The following is a 13,904-nucleotide window of genomic DNA, read 5'->3' as shown; positions in this document are numbered from 1 at the left end:
ATATATGCTCGATTGATTTGTTCATGCATGTCAAATATGTCAATTGTATGGGCTGGCCTATCTCTATATTATCTGAATTTGTAATATGCACAATTAATATGCAAATGCCTTCTGGACATCGGTGTTGATCATCACGTCGAAAACATGGACATCCTCTACTCTACCAGGCACACGCCTGAACTAAATGAACTATGTATGATACTAATACTTCCCATGAAAATTTAAGAACTTGGCAAACATCATTTGAGTAACATATATATAGTGGTGACACTATTCGACAAAAGGCGGATCTAGGTAACATGGTACTTAACAATTCTGAACTTAACAATTTTGACAACCATATGGTCCATATCTACATACTTAACATAGTAACAACTAGCACATTTTAAGAGGCATGGCCAACAACCACAACTATCTGCTATAAGCAGCTTGATCACTGCGACTCGGCATCTCGTCAATGAAAAGAAAGAACCCTCTTGTGCCTTGGTAGAGCATGAGTAGAACAGTGTCTCAAATTTTCCAATGTGGATGCATTGCCACGACAAGCAAGAACTTGTTAATTTGAATGGTTCCATTTCTGCGGGAAATGAAGTACCTTGCAATCACTTTGGCATTATTAGTAGGCACAAGTGTAACTCGACCAACTGTACCATATCGTTGAAGCTATATATAGTTTATGAACATCAACATAAAAATAAGACTTTGTACCAGCATTTTGTGCACACAATTGGTCTTGTTCAATGTGTGCACTAGTGGTAGAATTAATCCCATCCCAAATCCAGCTTTCATACGCTGTGCTATCTCTGTCAGATTATCAACAACTTTTGTGACATGCTCCAAATCTTTCCAGTGAAATTTGGTATGTCGAGTAACATACAGATAGCTAACTATGCATCCAACGTATCCTATTTAAAAGGTGGAAAGGGATTATTTATTCAGAACATGTCAGAAGAATAGTGGGCATAAATTGGTAATTAGAATTTGTTACTGCCTAGGAACAGAGTCAGAAAATCAAATCATAATTGGTTGCTTAAATAGTGATCAGTTAGCACTACAAAAAAAAGGCACATCCGTGACATTTTGGCCGAACGATTTTTTTTCTGTCATACATATGACACTTCTATGACAATAATTGTGAAAAAACCCAGTATCATCATAGATATGGTGGGCTCCTACTTCTATGACAAAAAATCATGACAGAAAATGGGCTTTTCGTCCTGGGCGGGCCGGAGACACAGCTGCATGACATTCTTTGGGCCGTCCATGACGGAAAAAACCGTGGTAGAAGCGAGGGGGAGGAAAATTTCGGGGAGTTCCTGGTTACGGTGGGAGGTCGGGGGCCGAACGATGCACATTTCTCTCGTACACGTACGCGCGTATGTGCGAGGCGTTGGCTCTAACTGAACCCGAGCGAGGCGTTGGGCTCTAAATGAACCCAAGTGATTGCACTGCGGGCTACGCGTTACTAAACCCGAGCGATCGATCGATGGCTGTTAACTGAACCCGATCGAGCGATTCCTTTGCTACTGCTGCTAACTGAAGCCGTTCGATGCTGCCTCTGGGATGAATAGTGAGCGTTGCGGGGGGGGTTTGGATGAACAGTGAGCGGTGGTGTTGCCTCTGGATGAACAGGACCCAGTGGTGTGGTGGAGGGCTGGATGAACAGTAGACGGTGGAGGGGTGGTTGAAAAGGACCCCGTGGTGTGGAGTGCTGGATGAACAGTAGACGATGGAGGGGTGGTTGAACAGTAGCCGATGGAGTAGCGCGCGGTGGAGGCTGGATGAACAGGAGCCTGTGGAGGCTGGAGGACGTCGACGGTAGCCCGTGGAGGCTGGAGGAGGTCGACGGTGGAGATGTACAGTATCCCATGGAGTCCCGTTTTGCGGTACGCCATACCCCTCCCGATGAACAGGACCCCTGTTTCGACCGTAGGAGGTCCGTTTCGTCCGTTTTGCGGTATGACACACCCCTCCCGATCAACAGGGCCCCCATTTCGACCATAGGAGGTCCGTTTCCTCCATTTTGCGGTACGCCACACCCCTCCCGATCAATAGGACCCCCGTTTCAACCGTAGGAGGTCCGTTTCCTCCGTTCTACGGTACGCCAGGCCTCGTTTCCATTGCCTGTTCCGTCCAAGCCCTCCCGATGAACATGACCACGCATTCCATTCCGACCCAGCCGATTGGCTCCCACGCGTTCCGTTGCCTCCCGATAAACACGACGCATTCCGTTGCCTCCCCATGAACACGACGCATTCCGTTGCCTCCCCATGAACACGACGATGACGCTGTTTCTCCGTTCCGACCCAGCCATGTCAACGAGCCCTCGCCGTACATATGCGCGAGTAGGCGTTCGAGACCCCGCCCGTATGTACACATATGTGGCCATATTTTCTTTCTTGCACCCTGGCCGCTATACGTACGTGTACATGCTACGTGCGCGCCTCTACTACGACACGTGCGTGCCTCTACATCCACTAGTATATATGTACATACACGTTCGCCACCAGAATGACAAGGCTACGTACGCTTCGATTAGGTGGGTCCCGACTGTCAGGCACTTCCTTGCCTACGAAGATGTAGCTCGTGGGTCCCAGCAGTCCGGGGGCGAATCGTTTTTTTGCCCGAAAGCACTTCCTTGCGTGCGAAGATGTAGCTGGTGGGTCCCAGCAGTCAGGGGAAAACATTTTTTTTCACGAAATACGGTGGCCTATCTGGTGGGTCCCTGCTGTCAGGTGGAGGAATAATTATTTTGCACGTAATAAGGAGGCACTTCCTTGCTGCGATAGTGGACCCAGCTGCCAGCCTCTCCACGTACAGTCCACGTCCGATGGAAGCCGTTCCTTGACCTTGTTGACCACGCCGCGCCGAGAGCACCAGGGCGGTGGACGACGGTGAGGCCTAGGAATGGGACGACGCGGAGCCGGGGAAGACGCAGCAATGGATGCCCACGCGTAGAGGAGTACGAGGGTTCACTGTTCGCTGCGGTGTGAGGCTGCCATCACCGCAGAATAACATGGGTTGTGGGTGAGTAGAGGGATGGCCTGGCCAGCGGTGGGAGTAGTAGGGGGCGGTGAGGCCTCTGCCGCATCGCAGCTGGCCACGGGAGGCAGGAGCACGAGGCACGACCAGCGCTGGTTTGGGCGGCTGGAGCAAGAAGACCAGAGGTTGAAGAAGCACTATGGCTATTGGATGGACATCGTATGGTCACTAGAGCTAAAATCGTGCATATTGACTAAGTTAACAAAGCCCTCTGTCCCCGTCAACTTAGTAGGCCCACAACTCAGCTTGCCACTATACTGGGTCCCAGCTAACAGGGGGAGTATTCATTTTTTTGTGCGTAATAAGGAGGTTCTTCCTTGAGTGCGAAGTTATAGCTAGTGGGTCCGAGCTGTCAGCGGCGGTAACGTTTTTTTCATGAAATATAGAGGCCCTTTCGGTGGGTCCCTGATGTCAGGTGGAGGAATCATTATTTTGCGTGTAATAAGGAGGCATTTCCTTGTGTGCGGCCGTGGACCCAGCTGTCGGCCTCTCCACGTACACTTTAGATGCATGTCGATCGTTGACCATGTTGACCAGGCTGCGCCGAGATTACCAGGGCGATGGATGACGGCGAGGCCTAGGAAGGGAATGACACGGAGGCAGGAAATAATCGGCAGTTGTTTCCCACGTGGAGGGGAGTATGACTGTACGAGGGTTTACTGGTTCGTCTGCCGTCGCTGGAGAATAACAGCATGTGTGGGTGAGTAGAGGGATGGCTAGGCCAGCGATGGGAGTACGGTGGGGCGGTGAGGCCTGCGCGGCAGCAGAGCCGACCGCGGGGAGGAGGGAGCAGGAAGTCCCGCCGGCACTTGTTTGAGCGGCTGGAGCAGGAAGAGCAGAGAATGAAGAAGCACGACGGCCGTTGGATGGCCATCCAACAGTCACTGCTTGTGCGTCAACCTTTTTTTAGGAAAGCCTCAAATCTGTGGAAAACAGCATACAACCCATCTGCCATTATTTCTAATAATTTATAGCCCATTTGCTAATTATTAAGGTTTTTTTGGAGCCCATATTCTTTTTGTTAGCATTACAGCCCATATTGTGGCCACGGTTAAAAAATTATACGAAATTTTGCACATTTCGATGCGGTCCGAACTGTTTTTAATCCCGAAATTTCGACTCACATTCAAACTGATTTTAAAAATAAATGTATATCAATATAAAATCCAACAATTTCTCCATGCATAAAAATTAATGTAATTTAAAATCTCGAAATCAAAAAAAAATATTTGAAACTATTTGCCGGTTTGATGTGTTTTAAAATGTACAACCCATTTCTCATTACTAATGGGCCATTTTCTCGGCCAGCCGAATGAAAGCTCTCCTCGTCTTGAAAGATTTGCAGCCCAATAGGCCTGATAAAGCGACTTACTTGGCAAATCACAAAAAAACTGGGCTGTGGCCATGGACCCAGCTGTTAGCCTCTCCACGTACAGTACTCTTCCGATGGAATGTCGTTGACCACGCCGCGCCGAGAGCACCAAGGCGGTGGACGACGGCGAGGCCTAGGAAGGGGACGACGCGGAGCCGGGGAAGACACGGTAGTGGATGCCCACGCGGAGAGGAGTACGAGGGTTCACTGGTTCGGCTACGGTGTGAGGCTGCCGTCGCCGCAGGGCCTGGCTAGCGGTGGGAGTAGTCGGGGGCGATGAGGCCTCAACGGCAGCACAGCCGGCCACTGGAGGCAGGAGCAGGCGGTCTCCTCGGCGCTGGTTTGGGCGGCTGGTGCAAGAAGAGCAGCGATTGAAGAAGCAGCAGGACCGTTCGATTCAAATCCAATGGTTACTTCTGCTAGAATCGTTTGTTGAGTAAGTTGATAAGCCCTGCGTACGCGTCAACTTAGTAGGCCCACAGGTCAGCCTCCCAACCAGTGCACCCCAGATGTCAATTGGAGGAATCATTTTTTTCGCGTAATCAGGAGGCAGTTGATTGTGTGCGGCCAGGCCACTGGAGGGAGTAGGGTGGGCGGGGGAAGCCTGCGCGGCATCACAGCAGGCCACAAGAGGAGGGAGCAGGCAGTCCCGCCGGCGCTAGTTTAGGCGGCTGGAGCAGGAAGATCAGAGATTGAAGAAGCACGTCGACCGTTGGATGGACATCCAACAGTCACTTCTGCTAGAATCGTGTTTTCACTGAGAAAGCCTTGCGTAAACAAGTCAGCCTTGAAATCTATGGCGTGTACAACCCATTTTCTATTATTTTTATAATTTTTACTCATTTTCTAATTCATATGGAATTTATTGCAGCCCGTTATCCATTTTTAGAATTGCTGGCCATTTTCTGGTCAGTACCAGGGTCAAAAAATTAACTAAATATGTAGGAAATTTTGAAAATTCGTAAATTTTTGTTGGGGAACATAATATTCTTAGTCCAAAAATTAATAGCCATACTAAAACAAATTTAAAAATAAATTAGTACTATGTCATGTTAAATCCAATGAAATACGTATAAGATATGAGTGAAGATCAAAAACAAAAAAAGAAACTTATATCCCATTTGCTATAATTTTTTTGGAATTTTCAACCCCTTTTGATATTACTTTTAACAGACATTGACCATACTCTTAAGCCAGGCTGGAATGCATCCCTCCTCGTCTTGAAAGATTTGCAGCCCAGTAATTCAGAGAAAACAAATAGGCCTAGCTTGGGTATTCTTCAAAAAGAAATACTTGGCTACCTATTTTCCCAAAGAACTGGTGTAGGAGCATTTAACTTTATTTATTTACTTATTTATGTTTAGAGGACCATGAGCATGTACCTGGGCCGGATTCATGTGAGAGCCTCCCTTCCAGTTAATTATGGGCTTCTCTATTGGGCCTTCATCAATGGGCTGCATGTTATCAACAAGTGGAAAATGTGTTCCGTACGAAAAATAGTATGCGCTACGTACGGTACGGGGCACTAAAGGACCGAACCGTGCAACGACTTCCAAAACATTGTGTTTGTCATTCTAACAACACATTTATTCAACCAACAGACGAAATATAGTACTGATTGTACATTGAAAATAGCAGCAGCAGCAACCAGCACTGGGGGTGCAACAGAAGCAGTAAGCAGGCCAGAAGAGTGAAGACGCAGCTCTCTCTTACAAACCAAACATCATCCATCATTACAAAAGGGCTACCAAAAAAGAACAAGTGTATGCATCAAACTAAATAAAGATCCTACTACACCAAGTGTACACATCTAACTAACTGGCTCAGTTAGACGTTACTATTTATTAAGCTGTGGAGATTAGCTAATGGCTTGAACTAGATGGGTGCCTGACCGGGGAATCTCCAGCCAGCAGGTCGAAGTCTGATACTTGCGACCCTCTCTCCTACTTTGGGCTGCAGAGCATGGCGGCACATATCAGGGTATGGTGCATGCAGAGACGCATGGTACGCTGTGTACACACAGTTTTGCCAGATGATCGAAACCGCGCTGCCATAATGATCCTTGCCGTCGGTTATCTCCTGGTTAATCAGATAATTCAGTCCGACAAACAGAGAGCATGTACCAAGGCTACTTACTAGCCTCCAGTCAAAAATCCCTGAAGGCCCAGAGAAGCTGGGATCCTGCTCAAAGACCTTGTAGTGACTGTGATTATATTCCACGAAACGACACGTCCGGTACGTGCGAATGATCATCAATCTTTCGCCATCGTCTGATCGAGCCAGGAACCACCTGCAACTGCCATGCCGCTTTTCTTTGAAAGGTTCTGGGATTAGGAAGGGTAGGGACACCAGGCAGCCTACAACATCATATCAAGCTGGAGTCAAATAAAAAAGGGCTCTTGATTTAGTAAATCTTAAGAACAGTATGTTATGAGCATGAATATTTTTTCAGCAAATGTTGACAGTAATATAAGCAAGCCATCATGATATCATATGAAAGTAACATACTGCTGTAACAGTCGTTTGTAGTGATGACTGGAGTAGGCCAGCAATACGTCCAGCCATAGCACGAGTCGACAGCGTAAATGAAGCCCTTGTGTTCAATGGCATCAGAGAACCATGGAGGATGTATGCTCCTGCGATGGACGTGCAGATTTATCCACTTACCGCAGTGACCTGTCAGATAGGCGAGACCGCGGTTGAAGAATGCAATTAGCCTGAAGTCTTTATAATTCGCAGATCTTGTGGGCACTTGGCAGATTACAATCCTGAGCAAATCAAACTTGGTATCATGTTGGCTACTGTAAGATTCTGAGTATTCCGGGCCGCGGTGCCAAAGTAGTGTAGTGTTAATCGAAGGAAGGGGGATCAATCGCCGGGTGTAGACCTCCACGAGCATCCAGCTGCCGCAACCGTCGACGAACACCATCCAAGACGTGTTCATGCCGATCCAGTACATACCGTTAATGTAGTTGAGGCTGACAGGGATCAGATCACAGTCAAGGGGGTTGATGCTCGCCACCCTACGATCGTTATGCTGCATGACACGTCGTTTCTGAAGATCAGGCGGCATCAGCAAGCAAGGAGCTGGCTTAAAAAGCTCCGGCCTGAGGGCTTTGAGTAAACGGTACAGCCCCGACGAGCACGCGGCGAGCGGCATGGTATTGAGATTGTCCACACGCGAAACAATGAGCTTGATTACCTCTATGGGGAGCGAATTCCAGCCACTCTTTCAGCGGACGCTGCTCGATTCTGCCATTGTTAGTTCTTGGGTTTCGGATGAGGGGGGGGGGGAGGCGCCTTAGCGGGGATGGAAGATTGGACGAGGCTATGTGCGGACAAAGATGGAGAAGCGAATATGTGCTGCGGGAAGTGGACAGGTGATGATGACTACAACACGCTGCTTGACTTACGAGACACATACCAGCAGTGTAGGGTCATGTCGATGCCAGAAAACTTGCTTGAGTGATCACAGTACTGGTACTCCCTGCAGTGTTATGCCCTAACTTGCTTGAGTAGAGTAGTAGAGTAGGACTCTGCTCTACTACTAGCACTGGAGGAGTAGTATATTCTAATCTAAAATAGTTACAAACTTCAATTCCCGAGCATGGAACGACTACGAACGGCCATCGGTGCTAACTCCAATCCTGCAAGTCATGGATTTGTTTCTTTTTAACTTTCTGTACGAATCTGTAGCCAGCTTGCAAGTCATGTACACTGTACTGACAGTGGAACCCACAGAGTACTTAGAATACAAGATTAAGGATGCAATTAACTTTTTATAGAGGGAGAATCATACACGCAATTAACTCAAATGGATTGGACGTGACTCTATTATTCTCCAACGGCAACCGGCAAATTTCCTCCCACGGGCTGGAGTAGGTTTCTCGGTTTGCATGCGGGTTTAACGGAGGGGTTTGATGGAGGCGAGGAGGCGTGTTCAGCCAAGCGTGAAGTGGACGGCGCAGTACTATTTGATTTGACAACTGCAACTAGTATATTATAAAAAACAAAGAAGAGATACTAGAGATAGAGATAAGAATAGAGACTAGGGAGGAGCACCATGTACTGCTTCTTGCGCTACTCCTGCGCTCCATTCGGCGGCCGCAACGTCCCTTACAGCCACTCCCTCCTGCGCTCCATTCGGTGGGCGCTGTTGAAATTTGGGGAGCGCACTCTCGCGGCTGCTAGCAGCGATGACTTCACCGACGACGACTTTTTCCCCGACCTCGGCAACCTCTTCCTCAACGACATGGGCGACAACCTCAATGCCAATGGTGCTGCTCCCATTGCACCGTATGTGTTTTTGTCCTTCCTGTTCGAAATCGTGGTAGAATTGATGTTTCTTGTCTGTGTCCTAGATTCGATCTGTTCATCTACTATGCTAGTCCGCATGATTAGTTTAATCTCTGTTATAGCCGTCATGATTTATTTTGTGCTTATTCGGACTAAACCTCGTAGTAACTTGCTCATATATTCAACTGGCGGAACGTCCCCTACAGCCACTCCCGTTTCATGGATGGCCTGGTCGATGCCTCCAAGGAGCCCTTCATCTATTGCTATGAGTGCCCGGTGCCATTTTGGGGCTCGCCGGCGGACATCGTGCATCACCTGACGCATGCGTGTGGCAATCACTACAGGCCCTTGGTGAAGAACATCAAGTATGAGATGTGCTACCCGTTCACCATGCCGGAGTCACTGGAGGATCAGCGTCGCCTGCTAGTCTCGGAGGAGGACGGCAGCATCTTCCTCTTGATCATGGCCACCGGCGAGGCCCGCGCAGGCCGCCGCCACATCTCTGTAGTGTGCGTCAGGGGCGACGCCGCTGACGCTAACACTGACACGAGGTCGATGTACGCGTGCGTGCTCACTATTACTACCCCTCGGAGGTACATGGGCGGCGACACTGGCTACGCCAAGCATACTTGGACTCTGCCGAGCTGGGACCTTCCCGCTGATGTGGACATGGAAAACCCATGGTGTTATTTGAACTCCAACAATGTGCACGGGGACTCCAAGGAGGTTCACCTGGACATCTGCATTTTCAAGTTAAATTTTGATCATTAGTCTTTGCTCAATGTAATCCGATGTCTAAGCATGTGGAGACTTCCATGCATGATCTTGCTCTATTGGAGTATCGTGCATGAATAAAAGTGTATCCATTTATGGTTTAGTCTAGAATCTTCCTTGTATGAATTTTTACAACAGTACTGGTGAAAGACTTATGATGAACCATTTATTACATATCCTCTACCCCCTTCCAAGTCATCCTGATTTAATCCCTCCGTCTAGGTGTATAAGGGAATGATTAATACTTAAATAGTATAGCCAACTGTTGACTATAAGAAAGTGTCATGTCATATGTAGCCAACATGTATAACAATGGATACTCAAAAACTAATTCTTGAAGATCATTTCATGCAAAGCACAATAAGAGTTATTTTTTCACAAGTTTTGGATGCAGGTTGAACAATTGAACGCTTTTGTTTGCAAAAGATACTTTTTTTATCTATTTCACCCGGATGTTTGTGAGCTCTAGTGATGAAATAATATCTGAACGCATGTCACCTGAAATTATAGGAGTATCATTGAAAACTATGTTCAAATACGAATCCAACGCTATTGTTTTTGTTGACATGCACAAACATTTTGTCAGTTAAATCTTCAGTCAAATTCAATGGGGGATAAACCACGACCGATGTAGTCGTACTAGTGTAGAGGGCGGCGCTGCACGGGAGTCTCACCCCGCTCGTGGCACGGCAGTAAAGCCGTCATATCACAAAAACCAACCACTCCTAGTAATAAGTGGCCTGGTAAAATAAACGGACAAGCAACCATCACATCCCTCTGTCTTTTTTGCATTTCATCTCTCTGCATTTACTTTCTCCGGTTCATCTCGCACACTCGATCCCTAGCTAGTACTCCTAGGGCCAGTTCTTTTGGCGGCTTAGCTTTTCCCACAAGACTAGTCACAGTGGAGAGTAACAATAAGGCCTTCCACTATGTAGGCCAAAAGCGGTGCTAAATTTGTTTTTTGGGTATTTGGCACTGATGCCCTACATTGCCCAAGCGATGCCAAACAAAAATTTCTGGGCACCGGAGCATCTACTTGCTCCGATGCCAAATCCTTTGATGCAATAAAGTAAAGCATGTCAACCCATGCAACAGCGAGGAAGGGACGATGGCAGTGGGGTGGCCAAGGCCGATTTGTTTATATGAGTGGGCCCGAGTTCCAATAGATGCGAGATTCTTCAACATTGTGTGATCGGTGCTAAATTATTTTCATCTGACATCTATGTGTATGTGGCATACTTTTCAGAGTTTTGGCACCAGATACATAGCGCCTCACTCATTTATTTGGGCTTCTAAACTACTACTCCGTCCTGGTTTATTCCTCACCATTGTAATTTGTGCTAAATTTCGACCAAAGATTTAACTGGTTTATTCCTCACCATTGTAATCCCTCCGTCTTACGAAAACCAAATAATCCCAAAACACTTAGGCGTGGTGCACTAACTTCTACCTCGTTTCTTGTTTCTTGACATATCAACCAATAAGAGATAAAGAGTGTGCATCCTTTTAATAACATGAGATATCAAACACGACATGCAGTGGTTAGTTCATTGCATGCAATACTATTAATTAGCAAATAAATATTAATGTTTCTCGTTTTCTCCTCCTCCTTGGTCACGGTGCACATCCTAAGATGACTTACTCACCTAGACGGATGGAGTAGTGCATGTGACATGCACTAACATTTCATTAGTTAGATTTATGATCAAAATTTGACACAGATTATAATGGGGACCAATAAACCTGGACGGAGGTAGTAGTTATGGGATTACTAATCTAGAAGCCTAAAAGAACTGGCCCCTGGTACTCCTACTAGTAGTAGTACTCAAGTTGGAATTCCAATTGCACGGCACAACTTGTTAGGCAAAAAATTCGATACAGGGTGTAGGAAGCGGTTTGGGAATTTGCATGCCTTTCCAACCAGTGAGATACTCCATACAAAGTACAACAGAGAAATAACCACAGAGAAGGAAGCTAAAAGTAAACAATCAAACGAGCATTTTTGCATTTGTTTTGCATTGAATCGTTTCACAAGCTTGACTAGTGCTGTTTTTCTACTTTTACAAAAACCGCATCGTAATGTTAAAACGTGCATTTGCACGTACATAAGTAATAGTAGTACTCCCTCCGTATAGGTGTATAAGTCTCCCCTCCTTCTTGGTCACGGTGCACAACCAAAGATGACTTATTGACCTGGACGGAGGGAGTAGCACAGTCTGCAAGCATATATCGAGAGAGACATGTAGTGCGATAGTATATAGTAAAGTTTGTTCTATATGCACGTACTTGCAAAATGCGTACGAATACACAAGGTTTCCAAACTTTCCCTTTTACATACTTAATTAAGGATGCTAAAAATTCCTGAACATTCGGGCTTTATCATTTGCATCCCAAAACTAATGAGATCGCCTTACGAAACAAAAATTATACTCCTCCTAAAAGCCACGTCGCTCGCAGGAGCGCTTGCGGGGCGCCATGAGTGCCCTGGTGCGTGGCCGTTTCCCAGCGCGCCGACACAACGCCTCTTCCTCAGCCTTGCAACTCGCGAGGTGCTGATTGGCGGCTTGCCGGCGGGTGAGCGCGATCTCACCGATGTGGTGATCCGGCGCCAACATGTACTCCTCCTCGCTGGAAGCGTGCACCCGGTCCACGTACCGCCAAGCGTAGATGAGGCGCTTGGGCTCGACTGTACTCAGGGCATCAGCACGGGCGTCCTCCGCCACCCTCATGGCCCTCGCATGAACCTTCTGCCAAAGAGCCAATTGCCTGACTCTCTCGGACGCGACATAGGCCTCCCAGGCAGCTTGTTCCGCGGTGCGCTTCTCTTCCTCAGCCTTCTTCTCCGCCTATATTTTGGCGCGCTCTGGTGCAGGCAAAGCCTCCCACAAGGCGACATCCATATCTTTCCAAAGATCCTCAAGGCTGGGGGGCTCGGTGGGCGGCACGACGTTCTCCTCGTAGCAGGGAGCCGACGCGTCCTCCGGCGCGCATGCTGGCGAGATTGGGAATGCCAACGCGTCCACCACGACGCATCGCGGCGAGGAGCGGAACACCGACGCGTCCTCCTCGACTAGTGGCGGCGAGGAGCGGAACGCTGATGCGTCCTCCTCGACTAGTGGCGGCGAGCAACGGAACGGCGACGCGTCACGTCGCCGCGAGGAGCGAAAAGCCGACGCGTCCTACTCGACTAGTGGCGGTGAGGAACGGAACGGCGATGCGTCGCGTAGCGGCAAGGAGCGGAACACCGACGCGTCCTCCTCGACTAGTGGCGGCGAGGAACGGAACGTCTACGCGTGACCGTCCGCGCGGTGCAGCAAGGGGCTCCTAGGGCTTGGGAGGGGCGATGCCATGGTGGTCGACGTGAGAGGGAGGGGGGGAGATAGCGATGAACGTGAACATGAGGGGGAGGATATAGCGATATCGTGGGAGGCGCAGTATTTATAGCGAGCAATGGCACACCTACGTAAGATATGGACTGAGCTGCACTGACTTAACTGCAGGTCCAGTTGCATCACTGACATGTGGGCCAGACCCCTGTTGGGCCCATATGTCAGTGACCCAATGCACCTGCAGTTAACTAATAGCTACGTGGGCATATTTGTTGGAGTAAATTATGGGGGAGCGAAGGGGTGGAAATATTGCTAGTCACAACGGATTGGACGAGCGTGGGGGGAGGAGAGTCATGCATGCAGATTTTTTCACACGGGGTGGAGTGGTGGGACCGCCGGAGGGAGAAGGAGAGTTTGGCAGCCATATTGTTTCCACACATGGAGAGGAAAAGATTTGGAGACGAACGGGCTTCCTGCAGGTATGGGGAATGGTGCATAATAAGTCATCTTGCATGCCGGGCTAGGTATAGTCTCAAGTCATTAAAAACATACACGCCCCAAACATGTTCATATTTCAAGGTGCACTAAATTATTGCATGCTATGATTAAGGTTGGCCATAATGGTGGTACCTTAGCTGGTATCATGCACACGGGAATAGCAAACATACTGATGTGGCAAAGAAATAAAGAAGAGAGGGGGTTAGAGTAACTAGTGTTCATGCATGCATTGGTAAACACATTTTTTTGTGAAGAACGACAACACTAGTTGAGTACTTTTGCAGACTTCAAAAACTATTCCACCGCCTCTACTATCTTGCTAAGAGTAGGTGAAAATTTTGAATCGAGCCCTTTAAACTAGAAGGGAGGTACTGGTACTCTAATAGCTAACCTTGTTGTGATGACAAGATAGGACATGGCAGGCACCTGGACGGAGGAACTAGTCTGCATTGTGCATTTAAGTTTTTTCTGAAGTCAATGTACCTCTACTTTCACCAGACTTATAGAAAAATGTGTCAACATTCACAATGACAAATCAATATTTTAACACTCATTATAAAACGTAGTTCTTATACTCATTATAATCAGTA

The sequence above is a fragment of the Triticum dicoccoides genome, chromosome 5B (genome assembly GCF_002162155.2).
Source record: "Triticum dicoccoides isolate Atlit2015 ecotype Zavitan chromosome 5B, WEW_v2.0, whole genome shotgun sequence".
Taxonomy (NCBI): Eukaryota; Viridiplantae; Streptophyta; class Magnoliopsida; order Poales; family Poaceae; genus Triticum; species Triticum dicoccoides.
The sequence above is the reverse complement of the archived record's forward strand: the minus strand, read 5'-3'. Positions refer to the sequence as shown.